This window comes from Mus caroli, unplaced genomic scaffold, assembly GCF_978045245.1.
Source record: "Mus caroli unplaced genomic scaffold, Mus_caroli_1 scaffold_14, whole genome shotgun sequence".
Taxonomy (NCBI): Eukaryota; Metazoa; Chordata; class Mammalia; order Rodentia; family Muridae; genus Mus; species Mus caroli.
The window spans coordinates 43,540,287-43,562,348 of NW_028227269.1; the positions used below are offsets into that span (position 1 = coordinate 43,540,287).

General features: G+C 38.5%; 1 long non-coding RNA gene across 1 annotated transcript in view; it reads left to right on the forward strand.

The window, feature by feature from the left end:
• The first annotated feature begins 918 nt into the window (after positions 1–918).
• The window catches only part of LOC147001225 (uncharacterized), a 38,563-nt gene continuing 17,419 nt past the window's right edge, over positions 919–22,062 (forward strand). The window contains exon 1 of the long non-coding RNA XR_015045118.1: positions 919–958. This is a non-coding gene — a long non-coding RNA (uncharacterized LOC147001225). The remainder of the gene's footprint in view (positions 959–22,062) is intronic.

Sequence of the window (22,062 nt, forward strand, 5' to 3'; positions counted from 1 at the left end):
CTAGCGCAAGACAGGCCTTGAGAACCGAAGTGACCCTGTCTCCTGCTGATGGCAGACTGGGTGGCCTAGCCAGACCAATGTTGGGAGAGCTCATCCAGGTAGTGTAGCTAAGAGAGTTCGAATACTGACAAGCTCTACTACCACCCAGGTCCAGATCCACAGCTCTAGGATAGTCCACCTTTAAATCTGTATCATCTGTAAAAGGTTGGGATGAGTGAAAAGACCAGTTCTGCTGTTACAAAACCTTCAGGTTCTCCATGACACAGTGCAACAACATTATACCTGGGAGTAGTCCTAATGAGGATCCAATATTAATGGTTTTATAGAAACCAGAGATTTTGAACCAGAACAATGACTCATTGCAATGAACATCTGCAAGTGAAGATGTGTGTAAACAGAGAGATATACCATGGGACACACTGTGATATACTACAGTTTCCACAATGAGATGTTTCCTATGCCTTTTTAGTTTAGTTTAGTTTAGTTTAGTTTAGTTTAGTTTAGTTTAGTTTAGTTTAGTTTAGTTTAGTTTAGTTTAGTTTAGCTTAGTTTAGTTTAGTTTAGTTTAGTTTGGTTTAGTTTAGTTTAGTTTGTGTGGGGTTTTTTTGGAGGGGGTATGTAAGGATGAAGGTCACATATGAGGGGACAGGGAGATGAGTGGTACTGAGGTGCATGATGTAAAACTCAAAGAATCACTAAAAAGTTTTTTGTTTTTTAATTTGTGATAAGGATGCTGAAGTTTAGCCCTCCAGAGTTGATGGCTTCTGGCAGGGATGCAGGTGGAGAGGGACTCAGCTCTCCGTAGGGGGCTGACCACTGGGAGTTTGTGCATGTTCCAGTGGGAATATGGCCAACACAAAATGGACTTGTTTTTTCTTTCCTTCCATCCCCTCTTTTTTTCTTTTTCTTTTGGAGGTGGATCACCATGCCTGGGGACCACACTTGGGAAGATGGGGAGGTGAGTATGATTGGAATGCATGGTATGAAATTCCTAAATAATCAATAATAATTTTATGTTGAAAGAATCCAACCTGTCATAACTCACTTTCTGTTGTGATAAAACACCATGATGAAGGCAACAAGTGGAAGGAAAGGTTTATTTTGCCTAACAGTTCCAACAGGATAGGAGTCCATTATCATAAGAGTAGGGAGTATGGCAGCAGGCAAGCATGGTGGCTGGAGGAGCAAGAGGACTTACATCTTGAACTGCAAGCAGAAAGCAGAAAGAGAAAACTCAAAATGTGAGTTTTTATATTCTCAATGCCCACCTCCAGTAACAAACTTTTTGCTACACCTCCTAGACCTTCCCAAAACAGTGCCATCAGCTGGGAAACAAATATTCAAATACATGAGCCTATGGGTGATATTCTTATTTAAACCACCCACGCTCCCTTCCTTCCTCCTTCCCTTCTCCTGTTAAGTTACAGTGGCAATGTCAACAGGTTTAGAATTGTTTCAACATTTAAGGGTAAAGTATTTCCATCTTTTGATTTGTTGTTCTCTGTGGTGTACAGAATAACTGTGTTGATTCTAGTCACTTATGCCTTTGCAACAACCATATCTTAAGAGTAGAGTATGCACTTGAATAAGAGCAACATTGGGTGTTGTTACTGTGATAATAATGACTGAACTGCCAATTTCTCCTGTATAAATCCCTCTATCCCCTTTGTTGTAGTTGCACAGAAATCCTTCAGTTCTTGTGTAGCTGTGCCGTTTATTGTGCATCTATTGAATGTGTGACAGATTTACCAAAACTAGTTCTCTCCTTACATATATATTGGATGGCATTTGTCTATAAATAGAGCAGATTTTCATTTCCCTACAATGGAATAATCTGCATCTTAAAGGCTGAAGTGGATAAACTCTTTGGGTTCCCCTAGACTGTAAATCTAAATTAAATCTTTGGTTTTTTTTATGAGTTGTTTTATGAGTTAGGTAAAATGAGATTACTTCCTTTATGATTATATTTGTCTCTGCTTTTAAAGTAATTTTGAAGGTAAAGGAAATGTAAATGAATATGGATTTAAAATAAAATGGGGGTAGTTCAGGAAAGGGTCAGTGTAAAGGCAAAGACTCAAGGAAAGATACAAGGGAGTTTATGGTCATGGACAAATACTAAGCATATTGTGCTTGTTCTAAACTAGAAATTAATTTTATAATATGCATGTTATCCTAATAAATAAGCATAGATCACAAGGTTTGTGTTTGTACTGTCAGATCAGTTTGCTTGACAGAACAAGACTCTGCTCCAGGAGTCCTTTCCCCATCCTGCTCTTAATCCAGTTGAAGCAAACATTAGCCATGCAAACTGTCAGTTAAAAATTTCAGTCATAGGGTGATGGTGGGATATTTGTTATCTTCACTGGATTAAATTTGTCACAAGATGAGCCATAGAAGTGATGAAGCAGAGGGTACCCGTCTCTCTCTCTAGTGGCATCAGACGGTATCTTAAATGTATATATAGGAATCTTCATTTAAAGCATGAACCTGAAAACAGGTTGCCCCCTACTTCTTTGTCCATTCAGTTGAGAATCCTTAAGTATATAACTCAAGGGACATGCTTAAAGAGTCACCTTTGGAGGATAAGGAGATGGCTCGGGAAAGTGGTCTGATTCAGATCTCCAGCACTCATGTAAAAGCTGGATGTGGTGGTGGTAGAGACAAGTCGATCCTGGTGGCTTACCAGCAGAAACAGTGATTTCCAGGTGCAGTGAAAGATCTTATTTAAAAAAATGAAAGTGGAAAGTGATAAAGGAAGACACTTTATGTAAAGTTCTGACTTCTATGGGTACATGCACTCATGTAGACACACATGTAAAGGAGCACACACACACATGTGCATACATGCATGTGCACACACTCATACACATGAACATACTCCCGTGCATGTACACTCAAACATACATGCACATAAGCACATGGATTCATGCATGCACCCAGGCAAGTTCTTCAAAATATCTACCAAAAGAAACTTTTGCTCTCTTGAACAGCTCAATTGTGACTTATTTTGACTTCCAAGATTGTAGTCAATTCTACTCTTGGGCAGAGGGCAAAGAGAAATTGTTGACTGTGAGGTTAGCATGTAACTTTTTAGGGTTTTATTACAGAATATGGCCTGTCCTACAGCACATTTTTTCACTTTAAAAATGGTTATGCTCGTGTCTCTAGCTGCATATGTATCAGAAGATAGCCTAGTAGGCCATCAGTGCAAAGAGAGGCCCATTGGTTGTGCAAACTTTATATGCCTCAGTACAGGGGAATGCCAGGGCCAAGAAGTGTCGGGGGTGGGGGGTGGGGGAGTGGGTGGAGGAGGGTGTGGGGGACTTTTGGGATAGCATTGGAAATGGAAATGAAATAAATATCTAAAAGGAAATGGTTGTTGCTGGAAATGAAGCAAGATTAAGAAGTGATATTCTAAAAAGGTATTTTTTATTGGATATTTTCTTTATTTAAATTATAAATTGTTTCCCCTTTCCAGGTCTCCTCTTCAGAAACCCCCTCCCCCCACCTCCCTCTCCCTGCCTCTATGAGGTTACTCACCCACCCAACCCACTTCTGCTTTGCTGCCCTGCCATGGAAGATGTCTTTCCCCACTGGGTCATTGAACACCCTCAGTCACAAGGTCCTCTCCTCCCACTGATGTCTAACAAGGCCATCCTCTGCCACATATGTGACTAATGCCATGGGTCCCTCCATGTGTATTCTTTGGTTGTTGGTCCAGTCCCTGGGATCTCCAGGGGATCTGGCCAGTTGACACTCTTGCTCTCCCCATGGGGCTGTAAACTCCCTCAGCTCCTTCAGTCCCTTCTCTAACTCCACCATCAGGGACCTCCATGCTCAGTCCAGTGGTTGGTGTGAGCACCTACCTCTTTATTTGTCAAGCTCTTGCAGAGTCTCCAGGAGACAGCCATATCAGGCTTCCATCAGCAAGCACTTCCTGGTATCCACAGTAGTGTCTGGTTTTGGTAGCTATATATGGGATGGATCTCTAGGTGGTGGTACAGTCTCTGGGTGACCTTTCTTTTGGTTTCTGCTCCACACTTTGTCTCCATATTTGCTTCTGTGAGTACTTTGTTCCCCCTTCTAAGAAGCAGTGAAGCGTCCACAGTTTTGTCTTACTTCTTTTTGGGATTCCTATGGTCTGTGAACTGATTCTTGGATATTCTGAACTTTTGGGCTAATATCCACTTATCAGTGAGTGCATAATATGTGTGTTCTTTTGTGACTGAATTACCTCACTCAGGATATTTTCTAGATCCATCCATTTGCCTAATATTTCATGAATTCATTGTTTTTAATTGCTGAGTCATACTCCATTGTGTAAATGTACCACATTTTCTTTATCTATTCCTCTGTTGAGGAACATCTGGGTTCTTTCTAGCTTCTGGCTATTATAAATACGGCTGCTGTGAACATAGTGAAGCATGTGTTCTTATTACATGTTAGAGCATCTTCTGGGTATATGCCCAGGAGTGGTATAGCTGTGTCCTCTGGTAGTACTATATCCAATTTTCTGAGGAACCGCCAGATTGATTTCCAGGGGGGTAGAGGATTGTATCAGCTTACAATCCCATCAGCAATGGAGGAGTGTTTCTTTTTCTTCACATAATCACCAGCACCCTCTTTCACCTGAGTTTTTGATCTTAGCCATTCTGACTGGTGTGAGGTGAAATCTCAGGTTTGTTTTGATTTGCATTTCCCTGATAACTAAGGATGTTGAACGTTTCTTTAGGATTCCTCTCAGCTATTCAAGTTTCCTCAGTTGAGAAATCTGTTTAGCTCTGTTTCTCAATTTTAATAGTGTTATTTGGTTCTCTGGAGTGTAACTTCTTGAGTCTAAGAAGGTAATTTTAATATCTATTATCAATTCCTGGTACTTATATAGGGTTAAGAAATGATTCCATGTATTTCAGACTGAACACACAATCATGACATTCCATAGACTTCAAATTGTACAGCCAAAGAAAAATTGTCAATAAAACTTTGGAAAAGGTTGATAGGTTTTATTCTATATTATAGGTCTTGAAACACACTTGCTGGAAGAAAACATGTCTTGCACAACAACTCCTGTCCAAGTTACTCATGTTCCTTGCAGTTTTGAGAATCAAAAAGTGGACCTTTTTCTATATTATCTTCACACATGTGGCCATTATTTAATCCTTGCAAGAAACCTCACAAGGAAGCATCGTGTCTAGATGCCAAAATAGTTTGATAACCAGCCTAAGGTCATAACCAAGAAACAGATGGAGCATTAGATGAATCCAAATCTTTCCTTAGCATGTTATTCCTTCTCCCTATGGAAGTAACTTCAGAGTTTCATATTAATTCTGTTATCTATTTCTTTTATATATATATATATTTTGTTTCTTTGTTAGGCAATATGTTTTAAATTCTAACAATGTATTAATACTACATAGCAAGAGATATAACATTACTCTTTTAATATTAGTTATTTAGTGTTGCATACAATTTATCCTATGAAGATGATAGTAAAGTGCCTAAGTTATAGGAGACAGGAAGGTCAGATACAAGCACTTTATTTTCTATAGTATATGGGCCATATGTGCTTTGTATATTGTCCACATTTTTTGAGATGAATCTGCATATGCACACACTCAGTAGGATAGTGCATACATATTGGTAGTACATTGATTGTTTTGAATTAAAATCTAACTTCAGCATAATACAAATAGAGACTCTGGAAGAATGTGAGACTCACTGGTCTTGGTATATGCACAACTAAGTAGGATACCTATATTAGAGAATTATAAGGAAATTGATAATTAAGGAATCTGGTCTTCATACATATCTGTGACCTCATAATTTCTTGCAGCAGTGAGTCACGAAGTCTGTTTTGCCATGTTAAATTGTGGATGGGATAGAGCACACCATATTTTGAGATGTGAGATTCTCTGTTTGCTTCTTGCTGCTCATTGAAATATGATCATGACTGCTCACTTGCAGTCTTTTTTGAAACATATTGTGTATTTTATTTTAAAAATTCTATATTAAATCCTTAAGGAAATGATATTAGAATTGTATAGTAAATCCTTAAGGAAATGATACCAGATCAGTGATGGAACTAATTTGTTTTCTTTTGGAGGGAAGAGATTTCTTGGCAATAACAGATTTATATACACTACTTCTATGGCATTTGGCAGATTGTATTTCTTATAATTTTCTGACTATTTTGGAAAAATATATTCTATATTATCTTCTGATTTTTTGTCAGAACATGACATTTACACTTAATTTAAATAAATTTAATTCCGAAACAAGTCCCTTGCTGTCCAAGACAGCACTGGGGTACCTTGGACACGGAGTCTGCAGACACCTGCAAGGTCCCCACAGGACCCTCAACGGAATCTTAAGACCAATGGTGAGTGGAAGACAGCTTCTGCTCCAATCCAACCTCGCGGGACCGGAGACTGCATTAATTAGGGAAGCAGAAAACCTGGCCTGATCAGGTTTAAAAGTCCTTTCTGGTCCACGCCAGCACAGGGGTACCTTGGGCGTGGAGACTGAGGACACCTGCAAGGTCCCCACAGGACCCTCCACGGGATCTTAAGACCTCTGGTGAGTGGAACACAACTTTTGCCAGGAGGCAGGTTCAAACACCAGATATCCGGGCACCTTCCCTGCAAGAGGAGAGCTTGCCTGCAGAGAGTACTCTGAACACTGAAACTCCTGAGAGAGCTAGTCTCCCAGGTCTGCTGATATAGGCTAACAGAGTCACCTGAGGAACAAGCTCTAACCAGAGACAACTATAACAACTAACTCCAGAGATTACCAGATGGTGAAAGACAAACATAGGAATCTTACTAACAGAAACCAAGACCACTCACCATCATCAGAATGCAGCACTCCCACCCCACCCAGTCCTGGGCACTCCAACACACCCGAAAAGCTAGACCTGGATTTAAAAGCATATCTCATGATGATGGTAGAGGACATCAAGAAGGACTTTAATAACTCACTTAAAGAAATACAGGAGAACACTTCTAAACAGGTAGACCTTAAAGAGGAAGCACAAAAGTCCCTTAAAGAATTGCAGGAAAACATGACCAAACAGGTGATGGAGTTAAATAAAACTCAAAACATCCAGGAAATCCAGGACACAATGAGAAGACCAAACCTATGAATAATAGGAGTAGATGAGAATGAAGATTCTCAACTTAAAGGGCCAGCAAATATTTTCAAAAAAATTATAGAAGAAAACTTCCCAAACCTAAAGAAAGGCATGCCCACGAACATACAAGAAGCCTACAGAACTCCAAATAGACTGGACCAGAAAAGAAATTCCTCCCGACACATAATAATCAGAACAACAAATGCACTAAATAAAGATAGAATATTAAAAGCAGTAAGGGAAAAATGTCAAGTAACATATAAAGGCAGGCCTATCAGAATTACACCAGACTTTTCCCCAGAGACTATGTAAGCCAGAAGATCCTGGACAGATGTTATAAAGACACTAAGAGAACACAAATGCCAGCCCAGGATACTATACCCAGCCAAACTCTCAATTACCATAGATGGAGAAACCAAAGTATTTCAAGACAAAACCAAATTCACACATTATCTTTCCACGAATCCAGCCCTTCAAAGGATAATAACAGAAAAAACAACAACAACATAAAAAACAATACAAGGACAGAAACCATGCCCTAGAAAAAGCAAAAGTAATCCCTCAACAAACCAAAAAGAAGACAGCCACAAGAACACAATGCCAACTCTAACAACAAAATATATAGGAAGCAACAATTACTTTTCCTTAATCTCTCTTAATATCAATGGACTCAATTCCCCAATAAAAAGACATAGACTAACAGACTGCCTACACAAACAGGACCCAATATTCTGCTGCTTACAGGAAACCCATCTCAGGGAAAAATACAGACACTACCTGTCTTAGTCAGGGTTTCTATTCCTGCACAAACATGATGAACAAGAAGCAAGTTGGGGAGGAAAGGGTTTATTTGGCTTACACTTCCATGCTGCTATTCATCACCAAAGGAAGTCAGGACTGGAACTTAAGCAGGTCAGGAAGCAGGAGCTGAGCAAAGGCCATGGAGGGATGTTCTTTACTGGCTTGCTCCCCTGGCTTGCTCAGCCTGCTCTCTTATAGAACCCAAGACTACCAGCCCAGAGATGATCCCACCCACAAGGGGCCTTTCCCCCTTGATCACTAATTGGGAAAATGCCTTACAGTTGAATATCATGGAGGCATTTCCTCAACTAAAGCTCCTTTCTCTGTGATAACTTCAGCTGTGTCAAGTTGACACAAAACTAGCCAGTACACTACCTCAGAGTGAAAGACTAGAAAACAATTTTCCAAGCAAATGGTCTGAAGAAACAAGCTGGAGTAGCCATTCTAATATCGAATAAAATCGACTTCCAACCCAAAGTTATCAAAAAAGACAAGGAGGGACACTTCATACTCATCAAAGTTAAAATCCTCCAAGAGGAACTCTCAATTCTGAATATCTATGCTCCAAATACAAAGGCAGCCACATTCATTAAATAAACTTTAGTTAAGCTCAAAGCACACATTGCACCTCACACAATAATAGTGGGAGACTTCAACACACCGTTTCATCACTGGACAGATCATGGAAACAGAAACTAAACATGGACACAGTGAAACTAACAGAAGTTATGAAACAAATGGATCTAACAAATATCTACAGAACATTTTATCCTAAAACAAAAGCATATACCTTCTTCTCAGCACCTCACGGGACCTTCTCCAAAATTGACCATATAATTGGTTAAACAACAGGCCTCAACAGATAGAAAAATATTGAAATTGTCCCATGCATTCTATCAGACCACCATGGAATAAGGCTGATCTTCAATAACAACATAAATAACGGAAAGCTAATATTCATGTGGAAAATGAACAACACTCTTCTCAATGATACCTTGGTCAAGGAAGGAATAAAGAAAGAAATTAAAGACTTTTTAGAGTTTAATGAAAATGAAGCCACAACAGACCCAAACTTATGGGACACAATGAAAGCATTTCTAAGAGGGAAACTCATAGCTCTGAGTTCTGCCAAAAAGAAACTAGAGAGAGCACACACTCTAGAAAAAAGGAAGCAAATTCACCAAAGAGGAGTAGAGGGCAGAAAATAATCAAACTCAGGGGCAAAATCAACCAAGTGGAAATAAGAAGAACTATTCAAAGAATCAACCAATCGAGGAGCTGGTTCTTTGAGAAAATCAACAAGATAGATAAACCCTTAGCCAGACTCACTAGAGGGCACAGGGACAGCATCCTAATTAACAAAATCAGGAATGAAAAGGGACACATAACAACAGATCCTGAAGAAATCTGAAAACACCATCAGATCTTTCTACAAAAGCCTATACTCAACAAATATGCAAAACCTGGACAAATTGGACAAATTTCTAGACAGATACCAGGTACCAAAGTTAAAACAGGATCAAGTTAATGATCTAAACAGTCCCATATCCCCTAAAGAAATAGAAGCAGTGATTAATAGTCTCCCAACCAAAAAAGCCCAGGACCAGATGGGATTAGTGCAGAGTTCTATCAGACCTTCAACGAAGATCTAATTCTAGTTCTGCAGAAAATATTCCAGAAAATTGAAGTAGAAGGTATTCTACCTAACTCATTCTATGAAGCCACAATTACTCTGATACCTAAACCACAGAAAGATACAATAAAGATAGAGAACTTCAGACTAATTTCCCTTATGAATATTGATGCAAAAATACTCAATAAAATTCTTGCTAACTGAATCCAAGAATACATTAAAACAATCATCCATCCTGACCATAAGGTTTTATTCCAGGAATGCAGGGATGGTTTAATATACCAAAATCCATCAATGTAATCCATTATATAAACAAACACAAAGACAAAAACCACATGATCATCTCCTTAGACCTGGAGAAAGCATTCGACAAAATCCAGCACCCATTCATAATACAAGTCTTGGAAAGGTCAGGAATTCAAGGTCCATACATAAACATGATAAAAGCAATCTACAGCAAACCAGTAGCCAACATCAAAGTAAATGGTGAGAAGCTGGAATCAATCCCACTAAAATCAGGGACTACACAAGGCTGCCCACTTTCTCCCTGCCTATTCAACATTGTACTTGAAGTCCTAGCCAGAGCAATTTGACAGCAAAAGGATATCAAGGGGATACAAATTGGAAAAGATGAAGTCAAAATATCACTTTTTGCAGATGATATGATAGTATATATAAGTGACCCTATTAATTCCACCGACAACTCCTAAACCTGATAAACAGCCTCGGTGAAATAGGTGGATATAAAATTAACTCAAACAAGTCAATGGCATTTCTCTACACAAAGAATAAACAGGCTGAGAAAGAAATTAGGGAAACAACACGCTTCTAGATAGTCACAAATAATATAAAATATCTTGGCGTGACTCTAACTAAGGAAGTGAAAGATCTGTATGACAAGAACTTCAAGTCTCTGAAGAAAGAATTTAAAGAAGATCGCAGAAGATGGAAAGATCTCCCATGCTCGTGGATTGGCAGGATCAACATTGTAAAAATGGCTATCTTGCCAACAGCAATCTACAGATTCAATGCAATCTCCATCAAAATTCCAACTCAATTCAACGAATTAGAAGAGCAATCTGCAAATTCATCTGGAATAACAAAAAACCTAGGATAGCAAAAACTCTCCTCAAGGAATCACCATGTCTGACCTAAAGCTGTACTACAGAGTAATTGTGATAAAAACTGCATGGTACTGGTATAGCAACAGACAAGTAGACCAATGGAATATAATTGAATACCCAGAAATGAACCCACACACCTATGGTCACTTGATCTTCGACAAGGGAGCTAAAACCACCTAGTGGAAAAAAGACAGCATTTTCAACAAATAGTGCTGGCTCAACTGGTGGTTATCATGTAGAAGAGTGTGAATTGATCCATTCCTATCTCCTTGTACTAAGGTCAAATATAAGTGGATCAAGAAACTCCACATAAAACCAGAGACACTGAAACTTCTAGATGAGAAAGTGTGGAAAAGCCTTGAAGATATGGGCACAGGGGAAAAATTCCTGAATAGAACAGGAATGGCTTGTGCTGTAAGATCGAGAATCAATAAATGGGACCTCATAAAGTTGCAAAGCTTCTGCAAGGCAAAAGGCAGCGTCAATAAGACAAAAAGACCATCAACAGTTTGGGAAAGGATCTTTACCTATCCCAAATTGGATAGGGGACTAATATCCAATATATATAAAGAACTCAAGAAGGTGGATTCCAGAAAATCAAATAACCCCATTAAAAAATGGGGCTCAGAGCTGAACAGAGAATTCTCACCTGAGGAATACCGAATGGCAGAGAAGCACCTGAAAAAATGTTCAGCATCCTTAATCATCAGGGAAATGCAAATCAAAACAACCCTGTGATTACATCTCACAGCAGTCAGAATGGCTAAGATCAAAAATTCAGGTGACAGCAGATGCTGGCGAGGATGTGGAGAAAGAGGAACACTCCTCCATTGTTGGTGGGATTGCAAGCTTGTACAACCACTCTGGAAATCAGTCTGGCGGTTCCTCAGAAAATTGGAAATAGTACTACTGGAGGATCCCGCAATACCTCTCCTGGGCATATTTCCAGATGTTCCAACTAGTAAGAAAGACACATGCTCCACTATGTTCATAGCAGCCTTATTTATAATAGCCAGAAGCTGGAAAGTACCCAGATGCCCCTCAACAGAGGAATGGATACAAAATTGTGGTACATTTACACAATTGAGTACTACTCAGCTATTAAAAAGAATGAATTTATGAAATTCCTAGGCAAATACTTGGACCTGGAGGGCATCATCCTGAGTGAGGTAACCCAATCTCAAAAGAACTCACATGATATGTACTCACTGATAAGTGGATATTAGCCCAGAAACTTAGAATACCCAAGATATAAGATACAATTTGCAAAACATATGAAACTGAACAAGAGCGAAGACCAAAGTGTGGACACTTTGCCCCTTCTTAGAATTGGGAACAAAAAAACCCATGGAGGGAGTTACAGAGACAAAGTTTGGAGCTGAGTCTAAAGAATGGACCATCTAGAGACTGCTATAAGGAGGGATCCATCCCATAATCAGCCTCTAAACGCTGACACCATTGCATACACTAGCAAGCTTTTGCTGAAAGGACCCTGATGCTGCTGTCTCTTGTGAGACTATGCTGGGGCCTAGCAAACACATAAGTGCATGCTCACAGTCAGCTATTGGATGGATCATAGGGCCCCCAATGGAGGAGCTAGGGAAAGTAACCAAGGAGCTAAAGGGATCTGCAACCCTATATGTGGTACAACATTATGAACTAACCAGTACCCTGGAGCTCTTGACTCTAGCTGCATATGTATCAAAGGATGGCCTAGTCGGCCATCACTGAAAAGAGAGGCACATTGGACATGCAAACTTTATATGCCCCAGTACAGGGGAACGCCAGGGCCAAAATGTGGGAGTGGGTGGGTAGGGGAGTTGGGGGGAGGTTATGGGGGACTTTTGGGATAGCATTGGAAATGTAAATGAGGAAAATACCTAATTAAAAATAAATAAATAAACAAATAAATTTAATTCCTTCAACAAAAAATGACTCACAAACTATTTAACTCCCCTCCCCCCATTCTTATACCAGCCCTAATGGGGGAGCTTAGCTCCATGGAAGAAAGTCAACATTCATTAGATGGGCCTTAAGGTTTCACCCAGGTTCAGGAGTTGCTTTTGGCCTTACCTACTTCATAGCTTTGCCATCCTTCTGTGTCATCCCAAGGTAAGGTCGGATTTTCCTCGTTTTTTCTTGCTAATCATAATTGTGTACTTGCAAAGCCTGGTTCTAAGAGAACTTTTAAATAAACTTTTTAAAAATAAACTTTTAAAAATATAACAGTACACTTGATAAAATGTGTTGTTGTCATTGAAAATGTACTAGGCAATGAATTTTTACTCATATCTCAATTATAAAATTAGTTTCTATAAATAGGGAAAATAAATCATTTAGAATAAAATGTAAGGAAATTAGAAATATATCACTTATATGACATGTTTGTTGTTATTTTGATTGGGTGTGCCATTTATCTTCATATGGGAACCATGAAATAACTAGAAAAAGAAGACTAATTCTAGGTTCCTCCATGAACTTTAAGACAATGGGCTGTTGACTATCATTGTTTCTAGAGGTAGTACACCCCGCTTTCCCCCAGTGTAATCTAGCATTTGGGGGTTTTCAGATCATGCTTTTAAAAGACCATATAAAAATTTAAAATGTGGTATACACACACATACACACACATGTATATATATATATATATATATATATATATATATATATATATATATATATACATATATATTCTACACTGTTCTCTCTTATTAATGCTGTTTGGATAAAGATAGACCTCTGCACTTCACAATCTAGCTATGTAAGTTTAATTAGTGCACAGGGGACTCTTGTTTGTCAGCGTTTAGCTTGACCCAACTTCTTTTTTTTGTAACACATTTTAGATAATATTTTCTCTGAATTCATGGTCATCCTTGCTGATACCTAAAGGTAATTTAACTTTAATCCTGTTTTATAGCAACTAATATAAAGTGGGTCATAAGAATCTTCCCAGATAATGTAGTCATTGGATTTCTATTTTCTTCTTTTTTTTTCCTATATTGTCCTACAAAAGCCACACGTACTAGCTCATCTCTTGCCTCACATTCCAATGTTTAGGATAACTAGGCGCTAATACTTAGCAATTTCTACGTGCCTGCAAGTTAACTTAAGATGTTGTATATGTTAGATGTGAAGGGTTGAAAGGCCCTCAGAAAAGTAGGATGTGTATCAGGCAGTTGGACACATGGCAATACATGTACATTAGTCTGTGTTACCGTACCAAAAATATTTGTGAACACTATATCAAAGATACCAAATAATATAGAACTAACTTTATAACTGATTTGTTTAGGTTGTTCTGGTGATTTCTAAGGAGAATAGCAGCATCAATCTAAGTTACAAAACTATCATTGTGCTGTGGTTTTATGAAAAGACTATTAACATTTCATTGGTCACTTGTGATGGTCTTTTAAAATTAGATTTATATTTGACAGCAATTAAATGCCACAGTTTTCTGGCTGCACAATAGAATAAGGGCTGTAAAATTATTTCTCCCCAACAACCATATAATCTTGCCTTATGCACATGAAATTTCTTCCTTTTTTTTTTTTAGTATGGACCACAAAATAGTATGCATTATTACTACCCATAAATTCTGTCCTGATGAGATCAGTTTTATAGATGTAGGATCAATAATACTTGAGCACATTTGCAGCTGTGCACTGCCAAATATTGCTCATTAATGTCCTTGAAGGAATTGGAGCATTTTGCTAGAAGCAAAGATAACGAGCAATTGATTATCCCTGCACAGCACAATTCATACCCTATTTTGTTTTTAATGCAATGTTAAATTAATTTGTAAAAGATCAGAAGCACTGCTGTATTTCCAAGTTGTCACTAAACAATTATTGAACTTTTCTCAGGGGACATTAATCAATTCTCATCTCCTCTAATCTCTTAGAGTGCTTTAGAAATCAGAGTATTACCTAAGAGCATCAATCCTGAAAGAGAAAGCATCCCTATGGATCTCAGCTTGGGTGAGGGGATGTGTGGAAAGCAGTAATATTTATTCTCAAGGTCAGTTTATGGATCAGTCAGTGGGATGAAAATGAGATAGGGCCTTATGTGAAAGCACTTTGAAGAGTTTATAGATCTTTGTCATGGAAGATCTGAAAGAGTTGCATATTTCTACTTTGGATGGTTGTATAGTTTAGTTTTCTTTACCTATCTTTAATGAGCTTTTGACCAATACTCTAAGGTCATTAAAAGAAAGAGTAACAGAGTTGTATAAAGTCCTTCACTTCTATTTCTTAGAAGTCTTCTGTCTTTAACTCTGGCTTAGTAATGGGAATGAAATGTACTCAGAGATTTACATGAACGTGGAGAAGAGAAATGCCTGAGCCACTAAGTGTTAGTAAGAATAAATCTACATCAAACAAAACCGACTGATGAATGAACAAAATAAAGTAGCTGGCAGTAGAGTCTGAGGGAGAGAGCAAACGAATGTGGACAGAGGAAGGTCCTGTATGGCTGCAGTTGTCATGATCTGATTTTGGAATACATAGCTATGGAGCCCTTGTAGAGGAGACAGATTTCTGTTTGGAAGGATATAAATTTCAAGAAAGAATTTACAGGGGTTAAATCACTGAACAAAAATTATCTTGTAGAAGCATGAGAATATCGAAATAGAGTTTACTATCTATGGAAAAGAGCTTACCAGTTAAACAGTTGTGTTATGGCTTCACAAAAAGACATTGGAGGTCTGAACAATTGGCAAAGGCTTAAAATGACTGCATTGAACACCCAATCCTAGCAATTCAGTGGATCAATCTGGAAGAAAAATAAAAGCATAGGATGCTTGTCCACTCTTAATCAAAATGAAATCGTAGCCCCTCCCAAAGTTAGAATGATTTTCAAGGCCTCTCTCATTTCCTATCAGGATTTAACACAGGTGCATTGACTAGTTGGATTAGACGGCAGGAATATTGATGGGACATCAGGGAGAGAAATGTCTTTAAATGACCGAGCAAAGAATGCCTGTGAACACTTATGGAGGTTGGTCCTCTAAGTGAACATTCATTGGTGTGTTGATGCTGTTTGAAGAATGATGGTTATTTTGCTCTTCATTTCTTTATTTCTCTTCTTTCTCATAGGTTGCATTCACTCTATATATTTGGCTAGGCAATGTGTCTCCTTGACTGACATATTTGGGGTTATCAGAGACCAAATATGAGACAGATCAGGGCCTTGTGTGCAGTAGTAGGAATAGACCAAGGGACCACATACTGATTCCTCAAGGTTGATGACATGGCTTACAATAGGTGAATGGTACTGAGGATCTGCAGAATTGGGAATGCTGTAGGTGCTTTGAGGGAGTAGGACAATTGAAATAAAGGAAAGCAAGGCCTTTTTAAAGGCAGGATTCAGCCTTAGCGAAATAATTTACCTGACTCTTCAGTGGAAGAATGTATTTAATCAGGTTAAGAATACCTCAGATGTGATGGAAGCTAAATCCTGAGTGTATGTGGTTTCAGCTTTGTATTGTGAGTCACAATACACATTTCAGTAGTTAAAACTTGGTGAAAATCCACACATGAAATGCTGTAAAAAGGAAATACCCTGAGAGTTAGGCAAGTTTAAGTAGCAATGTAAGAGTAGAAAATACATAGAATCCCAGAGAAAAATTACCATGACTAAGCACATAAAGGAAGAAAAGTGTAATCAATAAAAGGAAAGACATTAAAAAGGTATAATGAAGTGTACTGTAAAGCATTGTAGTGACTGATGTAAAGAAAAGTAATATTCACTGTTTACAGATCTGGGGCTATAAAACTTATATAAAATACTTATAGTAAAAAGGATGTGTATAAAGTTATGATACTTACTCATAGCTGATCCAAGTAAAGACTATTATTCTTTCTGTACCAGGTGGAGAGGCATATACTATTTTTTGAAAAGTGGTTTTGCAAACTAAGTGTTTTCATGTATAAGCATGTAGACCAAGGGGTGACTGGTCACTTTAGAAAAGACTTCTCAGGATTAATATTGTATTCCTAGGAGAATGTGGTCTTGTAACTGGTAGTACCACTCTTGCAAGGCTGGAGGTTTATCCTAGCAAATCCATCACACAGACACTCTCGTACTTTTATTTTATAACCCTTTGTGGTATATAGTAAGATATTATTTTCTCAGTTTTACAGATGTGAAACTGAACTAAGGATGTTTCCAAAGTCATTTAGCAAACCGCATTTTGATTTTAAGCTGAGGCTCCTTTCTAATGGAATTTTTAGTTGCTTACCTTCCCCAAATCTTATAAAACATCTTCTGTCTCTCAGACATACCACCAAGGGGAACATTTCCAAGGAAACAGCATAATAAAAGCCTTCTGCAGATAGCCCTGGTTTCAAACATCAGGTATGCCATGTATTAACTTCAAATACTTAAGCTTCTTTATTTTTTTAAAAAATGGAGGCAACATCTAGTCTATTTTTAACAAGGGTCAAGTTAGATAAAGAATGTCAATTTTCCAGGACAAAGATGGGACATAATCGGTGCCACACAAGTGCTTCAGCTGGTTACTTTGTGGACAACATAGAGATATCTTAAGGACTGGCTTGTTTTTCTGCAATAGCATAGGCTTAAAATATACTTCATTTCTTTTTAATATATCATTCATCTGAGCATTTCCCTAGGCTGTAGGGGAGATTAGTCGAAGTCTCTCTTTTGACATATTTTTAGCTATCATTTGGAATCAGAGATCATTGGAAGCACTACAGAGCTTTACATGGGAATTTGATTATTTGCCTTATACCTTAACTGAAAGAAAGTTGTTATTAGATGTCTGCTTAAGTTAGCTGAATTAATTCCACCTTAATTCAAGTTCATCTCTGCAGTGGAAAATGACAGGCATTATTGAGTTCTGTAACACATTTAATAAGAAATATACACTTCTCATCCTTACAGAAGCAATTTAATACACTGCAGAGCCTGTCAAAATTCAATTCAAGGTTGAATGACTAATGCATAAAAGTCAACTCCATACTGTATTGGAGATAAAGGCAGTTACTTCTTTTTATCAACTAGATGGGGATGCTATCAGGAAGGAAAGGTTTAAAATTGAGGCTTTGGAAAGTCAGAAGAAGTAGGAATTTGTAGAAAACTAGGGGATTTTAGGAAGAGATTGCCTTTGGAAATTGATCCGTAAATGGCCGAGTGAGGGAAGAGGAAGGGATAGAGAAAATAACAGACAGAGACGAAATAGGACACCTGCTTCTTTATGCAGGTTCACTTTTCATAGGCTTTGAATTAAGGAAAAAGATCAGCATATCCCAGAGCTGGGAGATATAACTTTTTAAGGCTGTGATCTTTCATTGATGATGTTTTACTATCTATTTAAAAGTATAGGCATGCATGTCTGTACACGCAGATCTATATACATGTATATATGCATGCATGTGCAAAGCACAAACATGGGACAGTTTGTGGCCTGGAGCAGCTGACTTATTCAACATTTCTCAAGCAGCTACTAGGTATTGTACATCCTGAACACATAGGAATGAAACCTTAAAAAAAATAATTTTCTCAGACATTTGAGTTTCCTCTACTGATAATTCTGCTTCTATCTGAAACCCCATTGTTTAACTGGGTTGTTCTTCCTTATATCTAGTTGTGTGAGTTATTTATATATTTTAGATATTTTCAGATACGCAGCTGGTAAAAATCTTTCCTATTCTTTAGGCTGTTGCTTTGTCTAATTGATGGTGTCCTTTGCTGAGCAAAAGCCTCCCCGCTTCTTTTTCTTTCTCTATTTATTTTTTATTATTTTATTTATAACATTTCAAATGTTTTCCTCCTTCCCAATCTCCCCTATGCAACCCCCCATCCCATTTCACTCCCCTTTGTCTCTAAGAGAGTCCTTGCCTATCCACCCACCTACTCCTAACTCACCCCTTTTGCATTCCCCCCTTTGCTGGGGTAACATGCCTGCACAGGACCAAGCTCCTCCCCTCCCATTGATGCTAGCTATGGCAGTCCTCTGTTACATATGCATCAAGTGCCATGAACCTATCCTTGTATATTCTTGGGTTGGTGGAGTTACTGGGAGCACTGAGGGGTCTGGTTAGTTGATATTGTTGTTCTTCCTATGGAGTTGCAATCCTCTTTAGCTTCTACAGTTCTTCCCTATCTCTTCCACTGGGGTCTCTAGGCTCAGTCCAATGGTTGGCTGTATCTGCATCTGTCTTAGTCATGTGCTGGCAGAGTCTCTCAGAGGACAGCCCTACTGGTCTCCTATCTGCAAGCAGTTCTGGGTATCAGCAATAGTGTTGAGGTTTGGTTGTCTCTGGATGGGATGGATCCCAAGGTGGGAATATTTCTGGATTGCCTCTTTTTCAGTCTCTGCTACATTGTTTTGTCCCTGTATTTCCTTTAGACAAGAGAAATTCTGGGTTAAAATTTTTGAGATGGGTGAGTGGCCCTTCTGTCAATTGGGGTCCATGGCTATCTACTGGGGGTGATCTCTTCAGGTTCTATCTCCCCTCTGTTGGGTATTTTGGCTAATATCATCCCCACTGGGTCCTGAGAGCCTTTGGCATCCCTGGCATCTTGGACTTACTAGTGGTTCCTCCCATTCCCCACCCACCACTGGTACACATTTCTGTTAATTTTCCTGGACCTTTGGACTTTTCTCCTGTATCTTCCCATATCTGAACCTGTTTCAGTAAATCTCTCCAACCTAAATATGCCCCAGCAATGAAAACACGACTCAGTTAATATGAATACATGCTGTGTGCCTAGATTGGACAGCTCTACCACTACACTACCATTTTCCCCATCTATGAGACCCCCTAGAACTTTCGGTTTCTCCAGGCCATGTGCTTCTACTCTGCTTTTCTTCTTCCTCCTCCTCTGCATCCTCTCCCTCTTCTATTTTCTCCTTCTTCTCTCTCCACCTTCTGCTCCACCTTCCCTTTTATCTGCCCAATCAACAGCTCTCCTTTATTTTACAAATTAAGGTTGGAACAGGTTTACAGGAAATCACTTGAGTGCTGACTCAGTTCTTGTTCACAACCACTCACAGGAGAATGGAATTACCATCAAATATAATTAGTCCCAGGGCTATGCACAACATGAACCTGCCCCTCTTCCCCCCCCCCCCATTTCCCCTCTCACCTAGGACTTTTCCTTCCTCTGCCTCCAGTGATTATTTTGTTCCCACATATAAGTGGGATTGAAGCATCTACACTGGCTTTCCTTCTTAAGCTTCTTCATATGGTCCATGAGTTGTATTGTGAGTATTCTGAGCTTTGGGGCTAATATCTACTTATCAGTGAGTATATACCTTTTGGGTCTGGGTTACCTCACTCAGCATGATATTTTCTAGTTCCATTTATTATGCCTGAAAATTTGTGAAGTCATTTTTAATAGGTGAGTAGTATTCCATTCCGTAAATGTACCACATTCCACATTTTCTGCATTCATTCTTCTGATTAGGGACATCTGGATTGTTCCCAGCTTCTGACTATTATAAGTAAGGCTATGTTTATAAACATAGAGGAGCATATGTCCTTGTTATATGTTGGAGCTTTTTGGGATATATGCATGACATCTGTCCAGGTTCATCTAGCTTTCAGAGTCTCTAGTGAGAAGTCTGGTGTAATTCAGATTGGTCTGCCTTCCTATGTTACTTGGACTTTCCCCCTTACAGCTCTAAATATTCTTTCTTTGTTCTGTGCATTTAGTGTTTTCATTATTATGTGATAGAAGGAATTTCTCTTCTTGTCCAATCTATTTGGCATTCTGTAGGCTTCTTGTATGTTTATGGGCATCTCTTTCTTTAGGTTAGAAGATTTCTCCTATAATTTTGTTCTGGAGGATTTGCAGACTGTTGTCCTGGCTGTAGCAGATCTCCTGGGAACCCTGGAGACTGTGAAGTGTTGAGAGTTGGGGGATAGATTGATTTGCCCCCATGCAGGTGCAGATTGGAAGGGATATGGCTTTCATGCAAAGGAGGAGTCTTGTGTCTACTGGGCACCTGGAGGTTTCCCAGCTGCTGTGGTTGTTTGGGTTGCTGTCCTACCTCTTGCCTTGGCTGCAGCAGATATCCTGGGAGCCATGCAGACTGTGTGGTGTTGAGAGAGAAGGGGGGCGGGGGAGACAGGCTGATCTGCCCCAAGCACATGCAAACTGAAGGGGCTCTTCTCAGCTTCTTGAAGTTCCACTTATTAATTATTGATTTTAGTATCTGTGCTAACAGTTTTCTGTTCACAAAGGCTTTTCATGTGCCTATGAGTTCAAAGTTATTCACAGTTTCTCTTCTATTGATTTCAGTGTATCAGGTTTTATGTTTATGCTTTTGATAGTTTTGAGCAGGACTTTAAGTATGGCATTATTTTGAATTTTAAATGTACTCATGCAGTTTGACCAACAGAATCTATTGAAAATGCTGTCCTGATTCCAATGTGTATTTTGGGCTTATTTTTCAAAAACCAAGAGTTTGTAAGTGTGTCTCTTCAATTTGATTGTATTAACCTCACATCTGTTTTTTTTTTTTTTTTTTTTTTTTGGCAACATTGTGATGATTTTATCTACTATATCACTGCAGCACAACTTGAAATTATAGCTGATGATACCATCTGTAGTTTTTTTTTCTATGATTTGAGACTGTTTTAACTACACTGGGACTTTTGTCTTTTCGTATGATGCTGAAGATTCTCCTTTCAGGATCTGTGAAGAATTGTGCTGGTATTTTGATGGGGATTTCACTGAGTCTTTGATTGCTTTTGTGGAATGACCATTTTTTACTACATTAGTTCTACTGACCTGTGAGCACATAAGATCTCTCCAACTTATGATATCTTCTTTAATTCTTTCTTTGTTATCTTAAAGTTTTATGATAAATAACTTTTGCTTGCTTGCTTAGAGTTACCTCCCGAAGATATTTTCTATTATCAAGGCTATTGTGGAAAGTGTTATTTTTCTGATTCTAGGTATGTCATTTTTATATAGGAGGGTTCCTAATTTTTGTGAATTGATTTTGTATCTAGATGGTTTATTATAAGTATTTATCAGGTATAGGAATTTCCCAGTGGACATTTAGGGTCATATGTGAATATTATCTTATCATCTGCAAATAGAGATACGTTGACTTCTTTTCCAATTTGTATTCCCTTGATCTCTGCTAGTTATCTTATTGCTCTTTCTAAGACTTTCCAAGACAAATAATATATTCACTAGGTACGGATAGAATAAACAACTGAAAATTTCAGGCATTAAAAGCCATATGGGCCTGGACCACAGATGCCAGAGCAGATTACTGTACCAAGCAGAACTTTCAATTAAAATAGGTGGAGAAAATAAGATGTTCTATGAAAAAGCCAAATTTAGGTAATATCTATCTAAGAATCCAGCCCTACAGCAGGCACTAGAAAGAAAAC